Consider the following 22,090-nt stretch of genomic DNA (forward strand, 5'->3'; position numbering starts at 1 on the left):
ACATTAGGACTCAGTGGTACTTGGCCTGTGTTCACAGACTCAGATGGCTCACAAAGCATAAAAACGGTAGATGTAAAGAGATAAGATTTGTTGCTTTTTCTCCAGTATTTGTTGTTGGTGTTTTGTTTTTTGTTTTTTTTTTTTCCTGGAGTTTGTTAACTGAAACATGCCAAGGTATGTGGATTGTGTCTGTTGTCCCCCAGTTCTTCTATAAAATGTTATTTTAAAAATTTGGAAAGTGATGCAATTTCATGGATGCTAAAATGTCCGTTCATTCCTTACCCACACCATTCCTTAGGTAGACGTGACAACCACACAGATAGAATGCCTAACGCGGAGTGCCTTCGGTGTTCTTTGTACTGCCAGTCTTGAAGATCAAGACCAAAGGAATTCATTTATTGTTTATTTCTCTATTTATTACTTAGTATTATATGTATTTTATTGAACACAGAGTCTTGACTTGATAGAAGATGTTTCACAAATACTACAATGACAAGATCTTTGCTCTGTACTCAAGTATCTGATCATAACACTTCTCAAGGAATTTCTAGCTAGGCTGCTCTCCAGTTCTCTGTAAGGAAGTACTAGACCATGTAGTAGCTGCTTTGCATTCAGGAATATACAAGGTTATATCTGGTTTTCTGTAAAATTTGAGTTTTGTGGATTATTGCTCTACATCAAGTTTTCCCCTTTGTTGTTGAACGAGCACAGTACTCTGTTATTTTATTTTGATTTGCCAATATTTTCTACTATTGAAAAAATGTACACATGTAATGTATCACTTCTACTGAGCTGATGTGATTTCACATCTGGAAATAGCATGTAAAATAATCAGTTGGTTTAATATGAACTAGAAAAGAAAATAATTTTTTGCTTTCATATAAGAGTGATTAAATCCAAATAGAATTTTGGACAAATAAGGACCCTTTTGTTGTGGAATTCCATTAAGAACAGAGGTGGCAGATGTGGGCTAGCTGAGCCGCTGGAGCACCAACCCTCAGAGCTACCCCTCTATTTTTCATTGGTCCCAGCACTTCGTGAAATGTGCACTTGTCTTGGATTCACGGACATCCTGTGGACCAGCAACAACTGCTCAGCATGCATGATCTGTTCTTCAGGAGATGTGAACACCAGTTTATGAATACCGTACCCCAGAACAGCCTGTTCAAAACCAACCTACCGTGTCTTCAAAATAAAAGGAACAAAGGATATCAAAAAGAAGGTGCATTGGGACAACAGAAACCACCCTCCGACTCTTAACGGCTGTAGTCTTTCCTAAAAGGAAAGTAGGACACAGAGAAAATACAAGACTCTATGAAAATGCTGGATATGTAACGGACACAAAATATTATAGGCGGTTTGCAGACCCTTCACAATAAGTTTGTTAGTTCTAGTCTACTGAGTTTTGCATTGAGTCAGAGGCATGGCATATGACTTTTAATACTCAAAGCAACATGGTATTAAGAAGATAACAGTGCACAATGCTGACTTAAAAGGTATTTCAGTAGGGATAGCAGGCACCTGTGAGCAGATTTCTAAGTGGTATAATTTGTTGTGGCTTTAATGCATTTTAGCTCTGCTGATTTACATATGCCTAGAATCTAGTCTAATGGGAATTTCTTGATGCTCAGTGCTATCATTCTGACACCTGCCAAAATGTCAGTGTGAGAAGGGACCATAAAAATACTATTCCTTGATAGGAAGGGATTTATCTTTAAGGTCAGTCATCTGTGTTAGCCAGTTCTCATCTTACTAGAACTTTTAAATATCTGTTTCACCACCAGGATAAATGGCTGAGCATTAACTACTGCAAGTGAATGCAAGACTATAGGAATTGAGTATAATCATACATTTTATTTCTTAATTTACCATTAGTATAGAACCAATCTTTTATTGAAGAAGACTGTGCCGGCAATTGAGTGCTATATATTTGACATGTAGAAGTAAAATCCGTATTCCAGAGAATGCAGTCCTATGATGATTTTTATCATCATTTAAAAATACCTCCAAATGAAAGCAATTCATTATTATCCTTATTTTATAGCGGAAGAGTGGGATGTTTAGAAAGGTGAATTTTTCAAGAAAGTCAGTGATGGGAAATAAAATCCTGTTAAAATTACAATGATATTTTATGACAAGTGCAATTTTATGTAAGGACAAAATTCCATCCCCTTCAGGGAGGCCAAAAATTTCCTTAGGAGTCTTCCGTACAACCCACATATCTAGTTCAGCACTTCACTCACAAGTATAGGTGTTCTCTGTCTTTTTCCTAGCATGGAGCACATCTTTAAATAATAATCCCATAAATTCTTTAGGACTGCAACCAGTGATTTCATTAAAAACCAGGGTTAGAATCTGAGTTAGCTTGTTAGCTGTAAGAATAGAAGACATTTAGACCACACAACCTCAGGGCTCCATAGCTGACCTCTGATTGATGAGTAGCTGTTTGAGAGAGTCTTTGCTGAAGTTTACTGCTTTGCAGTTGCTTAACAACCTGTGGTTCAGGTATTCTTGAGGATTCCTGAGCAGTTCTTGATCTCTGCTCATGAATGTGTTTTTTTCCTGGTAAAGTGGTTGTTGACTGTGCCACAGGGATAATTTCCATGTACACTAGCTTGTTAACACCCATAGTCACATAAGAAGGATGTACAAATGTTGAGCTGTAGATAGTCCTAAACTTCAGTGTCTGTACAAGGTAAGACCTGGAAAAGGTGAGACAGTTTAGTCAGCATGACTGACAATGAAGGCAATGTACTTTTTACATTTTTCAGATGAGTTTGCCAGTCTTTGCAAAATCTTCACACAATGAGGAAGGCTTTCATGGAAATTTAGAGGGTAGCCTTGGAGGTATATATTTAAAGGACTTCTCCCAGCCATCAAGGCAGCACAGGAGGGATAATGCAAGGTGGCAAATGACTTGCGTGGTATTTATTAATGTTAGCTGCTTGTTTTCAGTCTAGTAAAGGTGACAGTGGGTAGTTCATGAAAAGGGTCTGAATAGTTCTTTGGTCTTGTAAAACAGTATTACTGTCTGCAGATTGATTATCTCATAGATTATGGTTTTATACTTCTCTGAGTAATATCTAACTCTGAATAGCTCCAGTGGTTTCCGTAATAGTGTCCACTGGTTCAAGAGGGCTTTATTCACTGAGAGTAACAGAGTCTGGATTTTCCCAGTTTTATGTTTTTATCCTCAGCAGAATTGTCAAAGAGAAGGCCTCAATTTTCAGAAATAGTATTCACTTTTGAAACAGTGATACTCTGGGAAAAGTAATGATGGGAATGGACATAATAAAAATGTGCCATAGCCAACCACTTTGTTAACAAACAGAACGGTACTATTTCTACAGTAGAATGACAAAATTAGCGAGGACAGTCACACATCAGGGCATAACCAATTGGTGTGTATGGGTTGCATGGTGATACCTGCTGAGTATCTGCAACTGCTTCTCTTGAAAGAGAAGATTTAGCTACTGAAGGGAAGTCTTCAAATTCCAAAGTTGTTTTTTTTTTTTAAACTACGTATATACTTAAGTTATTTAAAAGTTTTATTTTCCTGTTAATTGTTGTTGTTTGTTGTTGTTGCTCATAGAGGAGAACTGATACCAGATCAGGTAGACATGATTCTTAAATGAGTTGCTTTTTATAAGGTTTATAAGGTTTACGCATCACTACTGCTCTGTGTATTTTTTTTTCCCTTTAAAAATGCACTGTTAAGTTGCATACCTAGTCATCAGAAAGGCAGTAAAATCTCTTACCTATGGTTTTGGTATACTTCAGATACCTTACTTATGCAGTACATTTATTAAATGAATTTTCTAATATATTCTGTATACAATGCATCATATGAAGTGTTTTCACTAGAGATTTAGTCAATTTTCAGGTTTTGGTGACTTGATAGTATGTTTGTTATGTTCTAATAAAATGTGGGTTTTTTTGTTATTTAATATGGTCGTGATCAAGTTTGATGTGTTTGAATTTATCTTAGCACTAATCATCATTGGTACTAAATTCATCTTCTAACTAATTGTTGGAAAAACTACTAATTTTTTTTCCAATTATTTTGGGTGTTTTTTTTGTTGTTGTTGTTGTTGTTGGCTGGTTTTCTTGTTTTTCTATGAGTGGATAAATTCTATGAGTGGCTATGATGTAAATTAAAATAAATGACACTGTAATCATTGGGTTATTACATGGAGGGGAGGAGCGAATTTCACCCTGCTGCTCTGAGATTAAGAAAATACGATTACAGGAGGGAGGCTGTTCAGACTGATTTTAATTTGATGCTGATTTCCTTTGGACTTGACAGATATATATTGTTTTGCTTTTATTTTATTTTCATATATTTTTAGTGTATAAGGAACATCATCTGATGTGATCATTTTTTAATAATTCAGAGTAGTACGATATGTAGGTCAGAAGTAGAAAACAAAATCACAAATGTTTGGAAGAACTTTGCAAACAATCTGATTACGGCATAGTTCCAGCCATTTCCTCCAGGACTCTTCATCAGCAGCATTCATGGAATATGTAAACACTTCACCTTAAGTAGGGAGGAAGCGATAATCCCTGGTCAATTGGTCCACAGTCATTGCACTAGAAACAGCTGGTGGTGCATAACGATCATCCTTACTGAGAATTGTAGTAGGCACAGAACACAATGCTTGCCAACTGTTGTGAATATTCCTTTGTTAACATATAAAATAACCATCTTCACTTCTAGTAACATATCTGTGTTTTTAAGCTGTGTCTTTAATTAGAAGAAAAAGAACTTAAAAAGTGAAAAGGGTTGAGGTCAGTAAATGCCCTGGCAACTCAATTTTAAAGGGAGACGTAAAATTATTATTTAAGATGTGGGAGGAAATGGCAAATCAGAAATGATGCAGCGGTACTTGGAAGTGGGAAAGTATGAGAGAGAGGAAAAACCCCTGGTGGTACCTACAGAGCTGGAAGGAAAGAAGGGAAAAGTGAGATAAAATACTATTTACAACAATTAAAATATCTTCTATTACAGAAAATAAAATAATTATTATAAAAACAGATGATTGTTAATTATAACCAAATTATCCAAATAACTGCAAAAGGAGGGGCCCTGTTTATCCAGGCATAGACATCTCATGCCATCTGAGAACATCAGGGCCCTGGGTACTGGAGCGAGGGTTAATGACCCTGGCCAGCCTCACCTGGTCCCCACACCTGGATCCTCTTTCAGCTCAGGCCCTGGTCTTGCCTTATAAATGCTCTCCTTGTGCTTGTTTTTCTTCTTGTCTTCTGCTGGGTAAGCCTTAGGTATAACTCTTGCCTTTGTCAGGTATTCCCTGGGACCTGATGCTGTCAGTGCCTGGCTCTCTGCCTTGCTCAGGTATGTTGGGGCTCTGCCCCGTGGGATGATTATGCTTGTGCTGGGAATGCGCCTGACTCCTTCCTCCTCAACAAGCAGCCCTGTTCTTGCTGCTTACTGGCAGAACTGTTGAGTTTTTGCCTGCCCCATGTGGCTGTCTTAGATTCCTGGAGATTTTTTGCTTTGAGACTGGTAACTGTTGTGACTCAATGCTTACTGTGTCCCTTAGGCAATAATTTGGTCTTTGAACATGCATATTAGTAGAAAGTTTACTTTGTTATTTTGTGTTTATGGCTTTTCGTAGGTGTCCTATTTCCTGTGTGAGTGTTTGTTGTCTTATTGTTGGATCTTTGTTGTGTCTTTTGTTGTTGCATTGTTTTTTTGTTTGATTCAGAACAAACAGAGGAAAACATGATTTCTTCACTGAGATAATAGACAGATGCAAAATGTAGTTAAGGACAATCTCAGCATAAGATACCACTCTGGACTTCAATCACTCAGTTTTCATTTTTAAACACTTAGTGGTCAGGCTTCTATTTTTTGTTTGGGAGATTACACCTACAAGAGTAATATATTGGTGCATTTGTACAAGCCAGTTTGTTTATTTTTAATTTTTTGTCTTCTTCTTCGGAAGTGGAATAAAGCTGAGTTCATAATTCACTTCTGGTTGACACACGTTGTGGGGCATGAATGTGATAGGCAGGGCTTAGATACCTGCAGTTGTATCCTTGCTTCATTCACTGGAACAATTTCTGTAAATGGACTAACGTGAGATAGACATACACCTAGCTTCCCTTGTTGTTGGTACAGTCCTTAGCCTTCTTGCTTCTCTCAGCTTCTTTTGCTAGGGTGTATATATTGTTTGTGTGATGGTGACAGATGGAATTTCTAAAGCATTTTCATGTTTGATGGGGTATGGGAGAGTAGTTATCAGTAAGTATGAGTGCAATTATATGTATACTTTTATCACTTTCTGTGAACTGATAAAATATCTTGGAAGTAATCAATATTTCCCTCTTCCTATAATTACACTTAATAGGTTGCTTTTCTTAGTTGTATGTGGTCCTTGTGAGACTCAAGTGAAAATGTTTATTTTTTTCCAGCAGTAAAGTCCTCTTCAAGTATGCCTTTCTAGCTCAAGTCCATTTCCTGAAGAGGGAGGGGCCAAAAAAGCCTTGTGTTGGTTCTTCTTACTAGTGTCATCTAGCATTTACTGTCCTGGATTTTGTCACCATCTCAAACATAAGTCCAGCCTTTTTGAAAAGTTGTTTGTTTGCAGGCATTCCTTACCCATTCCAGGTAACTGGTATTACACTCATACATTTGTAAGACTTTATATCTGTTCTGTATTCTGTTGGAGGCAAATATCATCATAACTTGGACAAACCTCCACAAATGTTGAGGAAAAAATTACTCACTTCTTAATTACTCACTAGAACAGTGTTATCATTAATTGTTTTCTTTCCTCGTCTATTCCTGCAGTCTTAAAAGACAATACATGTAGTAGCATAGTACTCAAGAATAAATGCATGCTTGTATGTTTTAACTTCCTCTAACGTTTTGTCTTTAAACTCTTTTGTTTCTGTTGCTTTTCTCTGTGCTCTCTCCAGCTTGTCTACACTTTGGAAGTACAATGACCAAAAGATGGGTAAACTGAAGTGTCATGGGAAGCGAAGATAGTAGAACAGCAAGCTAATGTGTTTCATACATGCCATGACCACTTTATAGGTCACAGAATAAGATTTGCTGTCCTGTTTGCAAAAATCTCATGCCACATAAATGATGCAGTCTGTACAACTGACATATTTGCTCTGTACTTTGAGCCAAGTCTTATTAACTATTGATAAGCACTGAACCTAGAGTAGATCTCTTGATGTCAAACTAAGAAATAATATCCATGTATTGCTTATGCTTAATGTTTTTGTTAGATTTTGGACCCTTTTCAGTAGCTGTGTCCACAGTGCCTAAAAACTTCACCTTGATTATTGTATAAAACATTACATAGAACAGTTTGTGACTTCTGTTATCTGCTTAGCCTGTCAAATTGGGAAATTCATTTGGATTAACAATGATTCTTGTCATGTTGTTACTCAAGGCTTTATAAATAGGTTTAGTTTGTTCCAGTATCTTTCTGGATACTGAAATAGGTCTTTCAGACTTAGAACTTTCTGGTACTCCTTGTTTTGTCTTCCACTGGCCTATGAGATACCAATTACACCCAGAGATATGGAAAATAATCGGTAATAACTTGGTGATAGCTACTGAGTATTTGAGGAAGCTCTGGTTACTTAAGTACTTTGAATCTTATTAAATATTGCATAATCTTTCCATAAATAGGTAAATACTGGTTATAAATAAACATTTTTAATTCTATTTCCAGTACTATGAATACTCTAGTACAGGAATATATTATTGAGGAAGCAGAGACTGATTATTATAAAGGTGTAGAAATGCATTAATTTAGAATTTAAGGAGTTACTACTTCAATTAAATCCTGTCAAGGGTTATATGTTAAGATCATATGCAAGAATACTTCTTTTTCAAAAAAAAAAAAAAAAATAAGGTAACTTTAAAAAGATGAAGGAACATACATTTTTTATAGTTATTTTAAGTTCAGTGATAGATACAGAGCTTTGCCTGCCCAGCCTGCTTCTGTAAAGCATGAAGAGATGGACTCTCACTCAAGAAGTACACAAGCAGTGGATTTTTAGAATCATTTTGCACAATTCAGTCTACAAAACATTTAGAGAATGTTGTTCATAATTAACTGAGAATTAAATAACATCTTGCATTTTGTATATAATTTCTTTTACAGAATTAATTTCTGTAGGCTTTTTCCTACACTTGTAATGATTTTAAATCTAAAAGGGTGAGATGCTTAGTTTGAAATTCCAACTAATTAAAGGCATTCTGTATTTTATTGATTTCTTGCCAGAAGAGAATAATTTAAAAGCAAGCAAGATTACACTGGAGGAAGCAATAGCCCTTAGCATATTTGATAGTGTATTTGAGTGCATGGGTAGAAGTTTTATATGATTTTGCTAATGCATTATGCTACTACATTGCTACCAAATTTAAAAGTAACATGAACAAAATGTAGTTTGAAAACACACACAAAAAAAAAAGCTCATACAAAGGATCTCTAGTTTGTTGTTTATTCTTCTCAATCTGACATCTTTAAACACATGATGATAATCTTAAAGTTTGCAGGCTATCTCAAACTGCAAGTCACGTTTTAGGCGGAAATGTTGATTATAATGAAAGTGATTCTCAAGGTGATTTAAATTGTTTCCTTTGGAAGGTTTTTCTCGCTCTCTCCTCTGTCTTGTTAATTACTGTGTGCTAGCAGAAATCTCTTCTATAGCTGTGTAATAGAAGACGTATAATGATAATCTTGTTTAGGCAATAGTGGAATCTCCTTTATCATATATTTATGTATACTTTGAAAATATGCTTCATGTGGCCAAAGTGCCTGTTCTTACAGTGAATCTACTGTAGGTCAGCCCCAGGTTCTTTGTAAACTGAACCTGTCAGGGACTTCTGTGAGATGATGCTAATTCTGGCATCTGATAAAATGTAAATGCAAAAGGAGGTCATGCACTTCATGCATCTGCCTTAATTGCAGCTAGAAAACTCATGCTCTACAAACTGCATTGAAGTTTAGGTGAAGTAAGCTAAGCTTAGAATGTGGGACTCAAGGATTGTATGCCATAGATCTCTGAAGTGATACCAACATTTCTGTATATTTCGTATCAATTACTTGTGAGACTCTTATTCCAGCCTAAGGAGAAAGTGATCATTTATCACCAGTGAGGCTTCCTAAAGTTACTTCAGGTAGGGCTGAGACCAAGGTGAGAGATTATATTATAACAGAATTGTTTTAATTTCTTCATCATGGAAAGACTGAAGATCTTCAGATCTGGAGAGTCTTTTTTGGTTTAAGCTTGTACCAGTCTGAGAAGTGCTACAGTCTGCACCTGAAACTCATTGTCCTAACTTGAACCCTAGCTCATTTGGACCAGATAGTCCAATATTAGATCAACTATTTCCTATATTTGACTGTTTGAGGTGGATACTTCGTGGAATATTTGAATTTGTTCTTTGAATTTTGTGCGATATTTGACAACTTTTTGAACAAAAAAGAATTTTTGGTTCCAAAAATAAAATATGAATGAAATTGGCATCCTGTGCAATCTAACTGTATTTACAAGTTTTTCATATAGAATTTTTTACATAGCTTCCAAGCCTTTTGTTTCTCTGTGCTAAGCACTGGGAGTTTCAAAGCCTTTGTATGGATGTACTTAAGTTTTATAACTTAAGCCACTATAAGGGAATCCACTGGAGTGCCCTGTATCAATCTGTGCTGTGCGCTGGTGGATTTTAAAACAGAAAGCTTCCTAACTAATCAGAAGATGATCTATGGTTTGGTTTTGTTATGCGTGTATATGTACTGCTGCATGGGAGAGAAGTGTCCTTTCCGTGGACAGAATCTGGGCAGTGTCCTGTGGGTAAGTACACTCAGGATCCATCTGAAGCTGCACAAAAGTGGAGTTCCCGGCCTCTGAAGGGACGAAGGATACACTCAGTATCTATATTCCTCATTTTATTCTATCTCATCAAAAAAAAAAAAAAAGCATTGTATTTTGCCATTTGTTTTTTGTCCTTTCTTACTAAGATCCAGAAAGAAGCCTGCTCAGTCTCTCTTGCCTTCTTCTCCATCCCTGAGGTAGATTGTTTGTCCCTAGTTGAAAAGGGACCAAAGTGCAATATGGTTACAGTTTGTTATCAGGTTTGTCAGACTTACCATGCAGCATTCCTGCTTGGTAGTGCAGCTGCCTCATGTTGATATGGGCTGGCAGTGTTATGTATGGATCAGTCCAGGCTGACCCAGGGAAGAAGGGACCTACTGCCTGCCTTGGGTTGTGAAATACTGTTTATTTCTCTCCAGCTTCAGCCATATCCAGCCCTTCAGCGAAGCAGTAGACAACCTGGGGAGTTTCTGTCTGCTCGTGCCTGTGGAGTATTACCAAATCTCCCCCCTATATATGCTTTTTGAGACCTAATATTTTTACAGTGGAGGCATAGCCTAATGATGGCTTTGAGATATGTTAGAGATGATGACTGAGATAAGACATGCATGCAAATAACAAAGGAGATTATGGTCATGCACTGCAGTTTTCTACGAAGGAGCTAGAAACTGTAACTTCTACAGAACTGTAGAGAACTGAATTCAGTTCAATGTGTGGAGACTTGGTGCATAAAGAGTTTCCAAACTACTTTAAAATAAGTGTCATCTTATCTCACCTAATAACGACATCCTGTTTCTACTAAAATGAATAGCAAAGTCGTTGTAAATGCATTTAGATATCTTCTTTTCAATTTCTTGGAAGGAATGCATGGGAAAATATGATAGCTAAAACTAATTTAAGATGCCAAGTTCTTGTTTCTGTTTTGCATTATTTTACATTGTATTTTTTAAAATTAAGCAATCAATGAAGGATTCAGCCAATATGGTGTTTCTGTAAAAACAAAAATCTCATCTGTACAATAATTAGAATATAGATAGATGTTCCAGATGGTACACATGCAAAAAGAAGGCTAGCTTTATACCAGATGGTATTATGACCATGCATAAAGCAACTGGATAATCATTGTAATATTGTGACATGTCATATTATATGAATAAATACTCTGTTTTCCTAAGGAAAAAGGTAAAAATCATCAGTAAATTAAACAGCATAAGGCAGATGTGGCACTTATCCAGGAATTACAGTCCTAGAGGAACAGCAGTATTGGAGCTGGAACTCAGGTTTTATTTCTTTAATTCATTCTCCTTATGAAAAAGTGGAGATTCTAATTTGTGTGAATTATCATTTATACAATTAACCTAGGCATAGGCAACTTTCAAGACTTTAGAATACTGTATATTGTTGAAATTGACCCTATTTTTTTTGCTTTCCCCAACAATACTCAACTTTGATAAACATCATAAACTTTCTATTCTCAACATTTTTCAAAAAGCAATAGATATAGACAATACTTTGCAATGAAACAGCACAAACAATTGCTGTTAAAGCATATCATGTGTTCAGATTAAAAAACACGGCATGAAATCATTCAGGTTGCCCAGAGAAGCTGTGGATGCTCCATCCTTGCAGGTGTTCGAGGCCAGGTTGGATGGGGCTTTGAGCTACCTGGTCTAGTGGGATGTGTTCCTGCCCATGGCAGGGGTTTGAAACTGGATGGTCCTTAAGGTTGCTTCTAACCCAAACCATTCTATAAGAAATCGTATGATATGATACAAGATGAATATGATGGCTTCAAAATTCACAAGAACTTTGCTGTTACTGGTAACATAATCAATAACCTAGATAGATTCCCAACTATGAAACTGGCCTGCACTAACTAGGAAAAAAACCTTATGCTTATGCTGATAGGAATTTCTAGAGATGATGGAAACATCTTTTGATTTTATTTTTTTGCTTCAAGAATATACAATGAGTTTTGTGAGCATCCAGTGCAGGAATATGCGTGTGTTGTTCAAATTCCATGCGCCTTCATTATAGACTTTTATCTATGGGTATGCAGATATTTAAACATTCAAGATCAATCTCATTTTCCATAATTACATCTAATTTCATAAAGGAACAGAACCAAGCAATAGCACTTGTTCTTTTTCTCTGTAAAACTAGTAGGATAAAAACTTCTTAAGTTGTTTCCTGTTTAGAGACATGTCCTGTTACACAAGCAATGCATGTCCTGTATTTCTGAGGAGGTTAGCCTTTACAGCTGGTATGTGTCTGTACACAAGAGTCCTTATTGGTGAGGTAGAAATAGAAAGCGCTGTGCTCCTGGAGCTAGGACAGAACCCAGGCTCCTAGTTCCTCTCTAAATGAGAAAGCACTCTGGCCTTTTTCTGTTTTTGAAAGGCAACTCCTGTAGGCATTGTGCATCTCCATGCTCTTCCTGAGGGCCAACTTCTGTGCAGGAAACTGCATCTCCTAGGAGATCTCTAAAGCAATATTGCCTGTTGATAATGCATTGTTAGCCAGCTCCTTGTGTTTGAACTGAGCTGCATCTGGGCACTGTTATGGCCAAAGATCGAAGAATGACCTTTTGGGAGTAATTTCAATGCTGTACCACATTCTGCTCAAGTATGAAGTACTTGATTTTGAATGAGCAAATGGACACCTTTTGCTATGAAACAATGAGACTTTTATCACATGAAAAAGTTTTAGTTCAGGCTGAGTCTTGTAGCAGAGGGTATGTCTTTGATAAGGTAGCAGAAGTGGGGGTGACATGCATTGTTATCAGCAAAACTGGACTGGTATTTGTGCAGCTCCTTACACAAGAGACAAGTTACAGAAGTGCAGAGATACTAGGGTATGAGGTATATCCATTGCTGATGTAGTCTAAGATGATCATTTTAACTGTGAAATGTTTCCAGTGTTAACATAGATTCAGCCATAGCTGAACAGCATCTCTTCAGTGAAAAGGATTGCTTGTTTCTTGTTTGAACTAGGTCGTGCTGGAATTTTGAGATAAAAAGGGCCATTTAAAGTACTACTATATTAGAATTAAGTTGTAAAAAAAAAAAGTTTGCTTGTCAGTTACTGTGGGGAAATGCTTATGTGTTTATTAGGTGTGTCACTACATAATTTGTTAATAAACCTGCAAGGAAATAGGCTATTTCTGTTGCAGGGGAGTGCTGAGAGGAAGAGTACTTCATTCATTGAATCCTAGCCACATTCTTAAGGCTGCTAACAAGTTTTAAAACAAAACCCAACACTATCACCTCCCCAAACACTTGAAATAGCTACTGGCAGATCTTCATGCTACAAGGAACAGCTATGTCATCTAATCTGATCTACACGTATCACAACTTTGAATAGATTGTTTCCATTGATACAAAGTCATTTCTCAGTGAGTTGCCTGTTTTCAAGTATTCTTACTTTTGCTTTCTGTATTAGTGTCTTCTGAGGATAATTGCATGCAGAACACAAGTAACTTATCTTTTTGAGGCTGAGAAGCTCAGTTTTTAGTATTAAGCATTGTTAGTTCTCATCTCACATCCTTACTTCTAGATGCTTGATCTTTGTCTGAATTGTCTAGTTCACAAACTGATCCATCTCGTTCTGCCATAGCTTTTCCATCCCTAGATAACTTATTCTTAGTTTTTAGCATCTACAGATGTTTCAGCCATGATTCCTCATCCTGACTCAATGAATAACATGGCTCTAATATTGATCTGTGTAGAACATTCTGAAACTGCATATACTGCTAGCATCAGGGAAAGGATTTTAGTTAGCGCTTTTTCTCCAGCATCTATATCCATTGCATTTATAGCTGCATCTGCTATGCTTTTCAGCAGTTAAAACACTTGTAAAGATACCATAACTTTCAGAAAGTACCCTGTTGTTGTGCTACCAAAGCATGGTGTTAAAGAATGAGTCTCACTCTAAAGTGGAAGTAGTTCAGTCTGAGTATTTACCCTCTGTTCTTTCATGCTGATTTTGCATTCATATCTGTTATGACAGAGACACCTGCTATGCTCAGAAATAGTTTTCAAAGTCAAAATTCACCAGAAAAGGCATAAATCCTCAATAGGATATGTAAATAGATCTATTTGTTAATTCATTGCACAGAAAGACATTAACATTGTAATTTTCACTACAACTAATTATAAATTTTCAACTGTTCACAAGTAGGAATGATAGATTAATAAAAATGAGACCCACCTGTCTATTATCATTTCCAGGAACCTGGGCCAGTGACTTGCCAACAGGAGGCCTTGTAAAAAAAAAAAAAAAAGGCTTTTTTTTAAAAAGCATTAGTTTAATTGCTTTAAAAATGCTTTAATAGTAAAATATAAAAGATGCTCTTCTATCACCTAATTTTAAATACAGATTACAATCATTACAAGTTGCTTAATTATTTTTTTCAGAAACAAGTGTCTAGACAATACAAAATAAATGAATTGTATAATTGCCAGAAGGTGATCATTAGAAATTCAGATTTTTGCATCAATGCCACAGGTCCTTAATGTCATTCAGAGACTACTACAGTACCAATGATTTTTACAACTTCTGAAAAACGTGTTTTCCTGACAATACTCAGAATTTTATTTTAAGGTGTCTTTAACACTGATGAAAATCTTGCCACAAAAGGCATTTTCTGAAGTGTCAGATGAGCAGTTAACATTTAGAGGGGGGAAAAAAAACATCCCAGCTTTATGTGGTTTTGAATGAATTATGAACTTCGGAAATCATGTTCTCTTGCAGTTACAGGTAAGTGTAGGACACAAAGGGTTATTGAACCAAAAATGTAAGAGCAACATTAAAGAGGATGTGTTCCAGGAATAAAGTGTTTGTATTTCAGAAGCTGTATACACATCCATTAGAAAATACAGCAATGACCTTCCTAAAATGAAATCAATGGTGTGATGATGTTGAGTTTTGTACATGGTTAAATAAGTTGTGAGCTTCAGCAGGTCTGTTAGCAGGCAGAGTTGCATTAGGAGAGCAATGCTTGATTTTTTTTATTTTTATTCATTGAGAAAGCATTGTATACAGGAGTCAAAGGTGGAAGAAGAGGGGAGGGCGGAAAGAGAAAGAAGGTATAGGTCTTGATTCTGCAAGTACTTCAGGAGAATTATAATGCCTTAGGCAAATATCTTGAGGTCATTGTGGTCTATCACAGTACAGCAGTTCTTGGGTGGCTGTATAAAAGTGGCTGTAAGTACAGATTATTATTGAAGCAAATGTATCTGCTCTTGAAAGTATCTTCTGGGTAACCCTTTTGGCATAGTCTGTAAGGCTGTGTGGTTCAGAGTTCTTTCCATACAGATGGTATACAATGAACATCTTACAAGATTAGGTAGTCTTTCAACCTGTGCACCTGCTAGAATTTAGGGCAAGCTTTTTCTTTCCTTTTGAAGTTTGTTCAGATTTTTTTTTCCTGTGGAAGAACCCAGGAAAACCTGTCAGATCTTTTTGATATTCTCTGTATAAGTGATACTCTGTAATTTATTGTTTTGGTGTGAATAGCTTACATCTGGCAAGAACTGTGCATGAATGTGTATGGGTTGGGATAGTGAGGAAAAGCAACCCTTAATTACTGGCTTTTAAGATACAGGTTAATTATTACAGATTTCTTAACTCTTATAAATGGTATGTATCCACAGGAAGTATTAATTTGCCCTGAGAATTTAAAAAAAAAAAAAGTAATTTTTGACAGGTGTTATTCTACAAAACGAAATCCTATCAGTTGTTTCCAAAAGGTAGGCGATGAGTAATTTTCAGTATCTTTAAAAAGATCTTAGTTGTTCTTTCTCTGCTTCTTCAGTTCAGTTTGAGTTCAGCTGAAAGCTTCTGGAGAGGTTCTTAGATGAGTATATCACAAGGATTCAATCTCTTCAAAGCCTATGGAAGAACAGAGGAGAAATCAAAAAACAGCATGACCCTACAAAAAGTCCATGTATGTGGAACAGAAACATGTTGTAGTGTAATGTCACATGTGAACTTTGTTAAGCCAACTTTTTTTTTTAACTTTCTGGAAGAGCACAGAAGAATAAGGTTATTTAAACAGAAGAGTTTGGACAGCATGTATGCAAAAGGTGGAGCTGAAGACAGATATAACTTTTTACTTGAGACACAATGTCTCATTCTACCATGATGTACAATAACACGGAGGTTTTGATTAGGCTTTGAGACACAAACACAATGCCTGCTTGCCAGTAAACATAAAATAAGTCTGGATTTTGAAATGCACACATGCACTTTTTTATCTTAAATGACAATGCAATTGTTCCAAGATGTAGATGAGTGAATGAGAGCAAGTTTGGACTTAAAATTATAAGATAATTAGTAAATAGATTTTTAAAATATTTATAGAGTTAACATACAGCAAATGCTTTAGTGTAAATGCTTTTTCAAATCCTCTCCATAGTTCTTGACCTCTGATACTTTCTGAAGTTTTACACACACATTCCTAAATTTGAGTGTTGAGAGGAAAGCAAAATTCTTCTCCACAGGGAGTAGGAGGGGGAAAGAGAGGCAAGGAAAGAAACTGGTTTAATTTTTTTTTTGTATGTAAACATTTCCTTGAGTATTTGAAATATCTTGGAATGCTTACTGATTTTTCTTTATCCAAAAAATCTGGGGTTACAATCTCTCTTGAGATATCTTTGCGTAAAGTGAAATAAAAATAAATACATATTCCTCCTTTATATTAATGTTTTTCAAAGTCCATTTCCCTTATTTCCTTAGTGTGCAAAAAGTATTTTCTTTGTATGTTTCCCCCCTTGTTTTGGTTGTCTGGTATTATTGGAACGAAATAATATTTTATTCTGTTTTTCTCTGCTGGTTGTCTTTTAACATGACACACTCAGGAAAACACATTAAATTCCACCTCGTTACTTGTTGTTACAAAGGAGAAATATTTGTTTTAACGACAATAAAAAAAGCTGGAATGTTCTAGCTATATTCCAGAAATCAGATGTAATGAATTGATTGAATGGAGAATACATTCTGAGGACAAAATCCTTTAAAAATTTCAGTCTCAGGGGTTAGCAGAGCAGTCACCAACATCTTTGCCTGATTCTTGTGACTAAGAAAAAATATTGAGGGTTTCACAGGGCAACAAAGAAGAGTTCTGTAAAATGATTTTCTTCTTTGACAAGAATCCAGCTACTCAGAGTAGGAGAGTAAACTTTTTCCTTAACTGGAATGGGTCTCTGAGGAAGAGGAGTATAGCTAGCAGTTCATTATCCTGCCTGCTCAGTGCTCTTTAAGGTAACAGACTACCATTTTTTCAACACCAAAGGGATAGGCAAGTCTTCTAGAGAAATTAAACTTGCTGGCTTTATGCTGAATGAGACTTCCTTGCAGTAAGTATGCAATGACTGGTTTTCCTAAGTACTTTGCACTACAATTGATTTATTACTGCCATATATGGGGGCAAGGCTAGGAGGGAAATGGTTCATTACAGTCAGAGCTAACTATTGCCAACTACTTCTTTCTTATTCCATCTACGCTGTGGGAAGCTGCACAACCACTGTTTGCTGTAAAGGTCCGGGCAAGAGGGTCCTGTCTCCATGGAGAAAAGGCACAACGCCTCTACCAACTTTATGGCTGCTTCTTAAGCCAATTATTTTAATATTTTAGCAGCTCACCTCTGCATAATGGTAACTAGGTTTTATGATGAAATATTTATGAAGGTTGAAAAACAGACAGCTTTGTGCACTCACATTTTTTATCGTTGTTTTGATGTCTCCCTCTTAGTATTAAAAAAAAAAATCTGTTTATTTACACTGATGGTGAATTCAGGGTGATTTCTCTGAAATACATTACATGTGTATTGCTAAAACCCATGGCACTATTTATCTGAAAAGTTAAAATAAAATACGCTAACAACAAAGAGCTGTATATATTTGGTTAGTTGGACCAGTGCATGCCTTGCTATTAGCTGATTCTTTCTCTACTTTGGAATGCATGTAGTGCATAATGAGGTGAGCAGGGAAGACATGGCAACTATTCTCCAGGGGTTTATGTAAATAGGAGGTATTGGCACTTTTCTCAGGAATATTATTTCTAAGCAATTTTTTTTAAAGAAATTCAAGGAAATGGTGCATAAAATGTGTGTGAATCAGGTGCTAACTCTGCAATCTAAATCTTGGGGAGCAATTAAGGCATTCAGTCTCAAGGCATTTAGCTGTCACTTACTGGGACAAGAGGGCTTAAAAACAAAACTACACACAACAAAAAACACTAATGGAAATCTTAATTATAGGTACCTAATTACGAAAATTTCCCAGAATAAAAGTGCAGGAAACTGAAAGCTTCCTTAAGCTAATAATGCTGCTATTAAAATACCATAAACTAAGTTGAGAGCCAGGAAGGACCCCTATTAGAGTCCTTCCCTAATCTCTCAGGAAAAGGACGCGAAACAGTAAAACTAAACATCACAATTCTGCAAGGAGGATTTTATGAAGAGGTAAATGTGTTTAATTCTGTTATAGGTAAATACAATATACCTTTCTTTAATTGCAGAAATTTAGAAGTGTATGTGTATATTGAGTATCCATATACACATATGTTTTTGCAAAGAACAAAAGTAGCAAATTACAGTATTTCCATGCTAATTAGCATAAGATCCTGCCTCAGCTGTAATCACAATTTTAAGAATTTTGAAAGGCTTTGTTTTTAACTCATCCATGTAATCCAAAAGGTACTTAGATTGAAATAGGGATCCTGCGAGGGAATGCATCTCTCACTGTCTAGGAGTACAGAAAATGATGTTGAGTCCTGAGAGTGCTGTGTGGAGGACTATAAGTCAAACTGTCAAAAGAGGTGATTCTCCTGCTGTATGTAGTAGTAGTATGGCCTCACTTTGAATGTTGTGCAGAGTTCTAGGGTCCACAATATGAAAATGATGTCAAATGGTCCTTGAAAGCATGCAGAGGAGGGCAACAAGGCTGGTAAAAGGGCTGGAGGGCACGTGCTGTGAGGAGAAGCTGAGGTGGTCTGGTCTGAAGAAGAGGAGGCAGAGAGGCGACCTCACTGCTCTCTGCAGCTTCCTGAGGAGGGGAGGCAGAGAGGGAGGTGCCAGTCTGTGCTCCCCGGGAGCCTTGCTCATCCTTGTTAGGATGCAAGAGAATATCACAAAGCTGTACCAGGGGAGGTTCAAACTGCACATAAAGAAAAACTTTCCCATGAGGGTGGTCAAACACTGAAGCAGGCTTCCTAGTGAGGTGGTTGGTGTCCTGTGCCTGGCAGTGTTCAAGAGGCATTTGGACACTGCCTTCAGTGATGTGCTTTGACTTTTGGTTAACATTAAATTGGTCAGGTGATAGGACCTGATCTTTGAAGGTCCTTTCCAACCAAACTGTTATGTTCTGTTCTTGTTCACCTCAATGAAGGAAGGGTGGCAGTGGAGGTTGGGTTGGCTTGCTGGGTGGGACACGCAGCATTTGCGACAGAGTGGCCTGGGCTATCCTGGATATGTCAGAAGATGTATCTGGGTTTTGTGTTTTTTTTTTTTTTTTTTAATCTGGGTGAGATAAATTGATAAAGACTGAGCTGTTCTTCTTTAATGCTACAAAGCATGAATGCATATGCATCATGCTTTCAAACAGCTGAGAAGAATGGGGTGAAATCCTGGTATTACGTTTCCATTTTTAGTATAATAAAAGCTAGCTTAAAAAAAAGTTACAATGGCATGTGCATTGGCATTCCTCTGTTCATGCAGATAACAATTTCAGTACGGGCCGCGTTCCATCCAGGAATCCCAGCAGGAATAATGTGTGCAGGACACAGCACCCAGGCCTAGGCAGCCCGTCATGCCTGACTTGTCCTGGGGGCAGTGGTGGTACCTGGGGTGCATGGGAGGGTGAGGGCGACACCAGAGAAGAGGGTGCTACTGGAGAAGCAGCTTACTTTGCTTTCCAAGTTCATGTTTGTTTTGTTTTGTTTTTTTGAGGGGGTAGAGATGGTGAAGTAAAGGGGAAGAATGTCTGAACTCCAGAATGCTCCTCTATTATGAGGAGTTTGAGGTTTGGTATACAAAGTCCCTGATTGATTGTGGCCTTTTTTGTCTGGCCTGGCGGGGTGCTGAGAAAGCATTTTAGTTCACACATTGGATTTGGAGGAAGATTCAGAGTCTTGGTGTTTGTTTGAGGGGGAGTAGGGGTGCAGTGATTCACTGCTCCTGTAGGCATGCAGGCTGTGGGAGCATATGGCTCTGAATGTCTTAAAGTTAATTCACTCTGTCACCTAACCTCCACGGCTCCTACTGGGAAAAGCTAACGGGTCTTTACCTGACAGTATTTAAATGTGAAACACGTAAAAGGCATTTAAGAAAATGCATAAAACACATTTCTAGATGAACTTTAAGTCTAGTAAGATCTATTTAATAGCATATGTATTAGAGAACAAAAGACCTTCTGATAAAAGACTGGTTTAAGAAACAAAATTAATACTTTTCCTAAAAGAATTGGATAAACAGTTATCTTTACTGTGGTGGTCTGTGCCATGAAACCTTTATCACATCAAACAATAATGAAGGATGACATTTAAATCCTCAGTCATTCTAAATGGTGATTCTGAAAACGAAGCATTACTGATATCTTTGACAAGGAAACTACATGAGGTAAAAGGAGATGTAGCACATAGATAAGTTATTTCTACCGAGCATACTCCATCTTGTCCTTGTTTTTTATGTTTATTTTTTAACAGTCCACATGCTATAGAGTATGCTGTTCATTAGATCTGTCAAAAGCAGCAAATTGGGTAAATAGATGGGATGGATTAACAGAACACTATGAAAGGTAGAAATGGTGGTAATGCTGCAGGAAAATAGTACAATATTATCTAAAAATTGCCTTTTTCCACTGTGCTAGAGATGTAAGAGACTCTAATGTGTAACAAGTAGGCTTTGAAGTAAGAAAAAGTTGAGGTTATAGAGCCTTTTAACATGCTTCATAATTTAAATATGAAGTTTTTTTGTAAGTTGGCACATACTTAGTAATGATATATAGATCAAGTTAGGTTTTTTACTTTTCTTTTTTTTTTTTTTTTAAAGATGATGCTTGACCATGAATGTGCTGATGCAGAGATGTTAGATGAGAAGGATCTTGTGTCAGGTTGATAGTGCTGACCATAAAGTAGCTACATTTGATTCGTCGTTTCGAGATACGTACAGGGACTAAGTTTCCTATGTACCTAGCACACAAAACATCACTTGTCCTTGTTTGGAGACATGGTGACAAAGCAAGTAATTATCATGGTAATGACTAAATCCCTACTTTTTTTTACTAATTAACAAAATGAGATTTATTTCCTTTTACACAAAGGACAGTGCAGTTTCTATAGAAATATTAATGTATAGAAGAACAAACTGATCCTAGGCCTAATCCTAGTTATTTTATTCACAGAAATATGATCTTAGTACCTGCTCTGTTTCTTAATTAAGCAACACATTTAAGTATGTGCTTAAGTGATCTTTATTTATTAGCATGACTAAGCTACTTGTATACTGTTGCAAAGGCCAGCACATCTAAGAGCTCTGAGAAATAGAAATGTTATTGATGGCTTGGCACCCTGGTGAAATACTTCAAGCTGCACCTTATTTAAGATGCTGTCTGGGTAACAAAAATTCTCTGTGAGGCTCATAGCAAACTGCGTGTAGTGCCACCAAGAGGGATGAAGGGAAAATGGTGTAAAAATTCATCCTGGTCACAGTGGCCACATTAGGCCTTACGTTGTAGAGCTGAGAGGCCTATTTCTGCCATCCTTTCCTCAGAAAGTAAAACTTTATGTACTGAGTTAGTCTGCCATGATGGAGTTCATATTTTCTACAGTATTAATCATAAATTCTGGCTTGAAATACACAGATATGTCATAGTTCTTACTGAAATTTTGCTTCATTAACAGTTTCAAATTGGTCTAGTCAGGATATTGAATGTCACTCCTTTTATTTAAGTATTTTCTTCTGATGAAAAATAATTTAATGCCTTTGTACCAAATACATATTTTGGAATGGAAATATCTAGTTCTACTTAGATGAAAAAAAAAAAAGGAATTGTGTTAATGGGAGAAATGATTGCTTATTGCAGAGTTGCATGGGTTTCAGGCCTCAATAAGATAATATTCGATTCAATATATTGAATTTCCATGCATTTCTTCAACAGATGGTTCTAAAATCTATTGACATCAAACCATGATGATAAAAACATGAAGGAAAGGAAATAAGTCA

The 22,090-nt window shown here is 36.6% G+C and overlaps 1 long non-coding RNA gene across 1 annotated transcript in view; it reads left to right on the top strand.

The window, feature by feature from the left end:
• Window positions 1-5,273: 5,273 nt before the first annotated feature.
• Window positions 5,274-22,090, top strand: part of LOC106019575 (uncharacterized) — a 29,428-nt gene continuing 12,611 nt past the window's right edge. The window contains exon 1 of the long non-coding RNA XR_001194489.5: window positions 5,274-5,359. This is a non-coding gene — a long non-coding RNA (uncharacterized lncRNA). The remainder of the gene's footprint in view (window positions 5,360-22,090) is intronic.

The sequence above is a fragment of the Anas platyrhynchos genome, chromosome 1, assembly GCF_047663525.1.
Source record: "Anas platyrhynchos isolate ZD024472 breed Pekin duck chromosome 1, IASCAAS_PekinDuck_T2T, whole genome shotgun sequence".
Taxonomy (NCBI): Eukaryota; Metazoa; Chordata; class Aves; order Anseriformes; family Anatidae; genus Anas; species Anas platyrhynchos.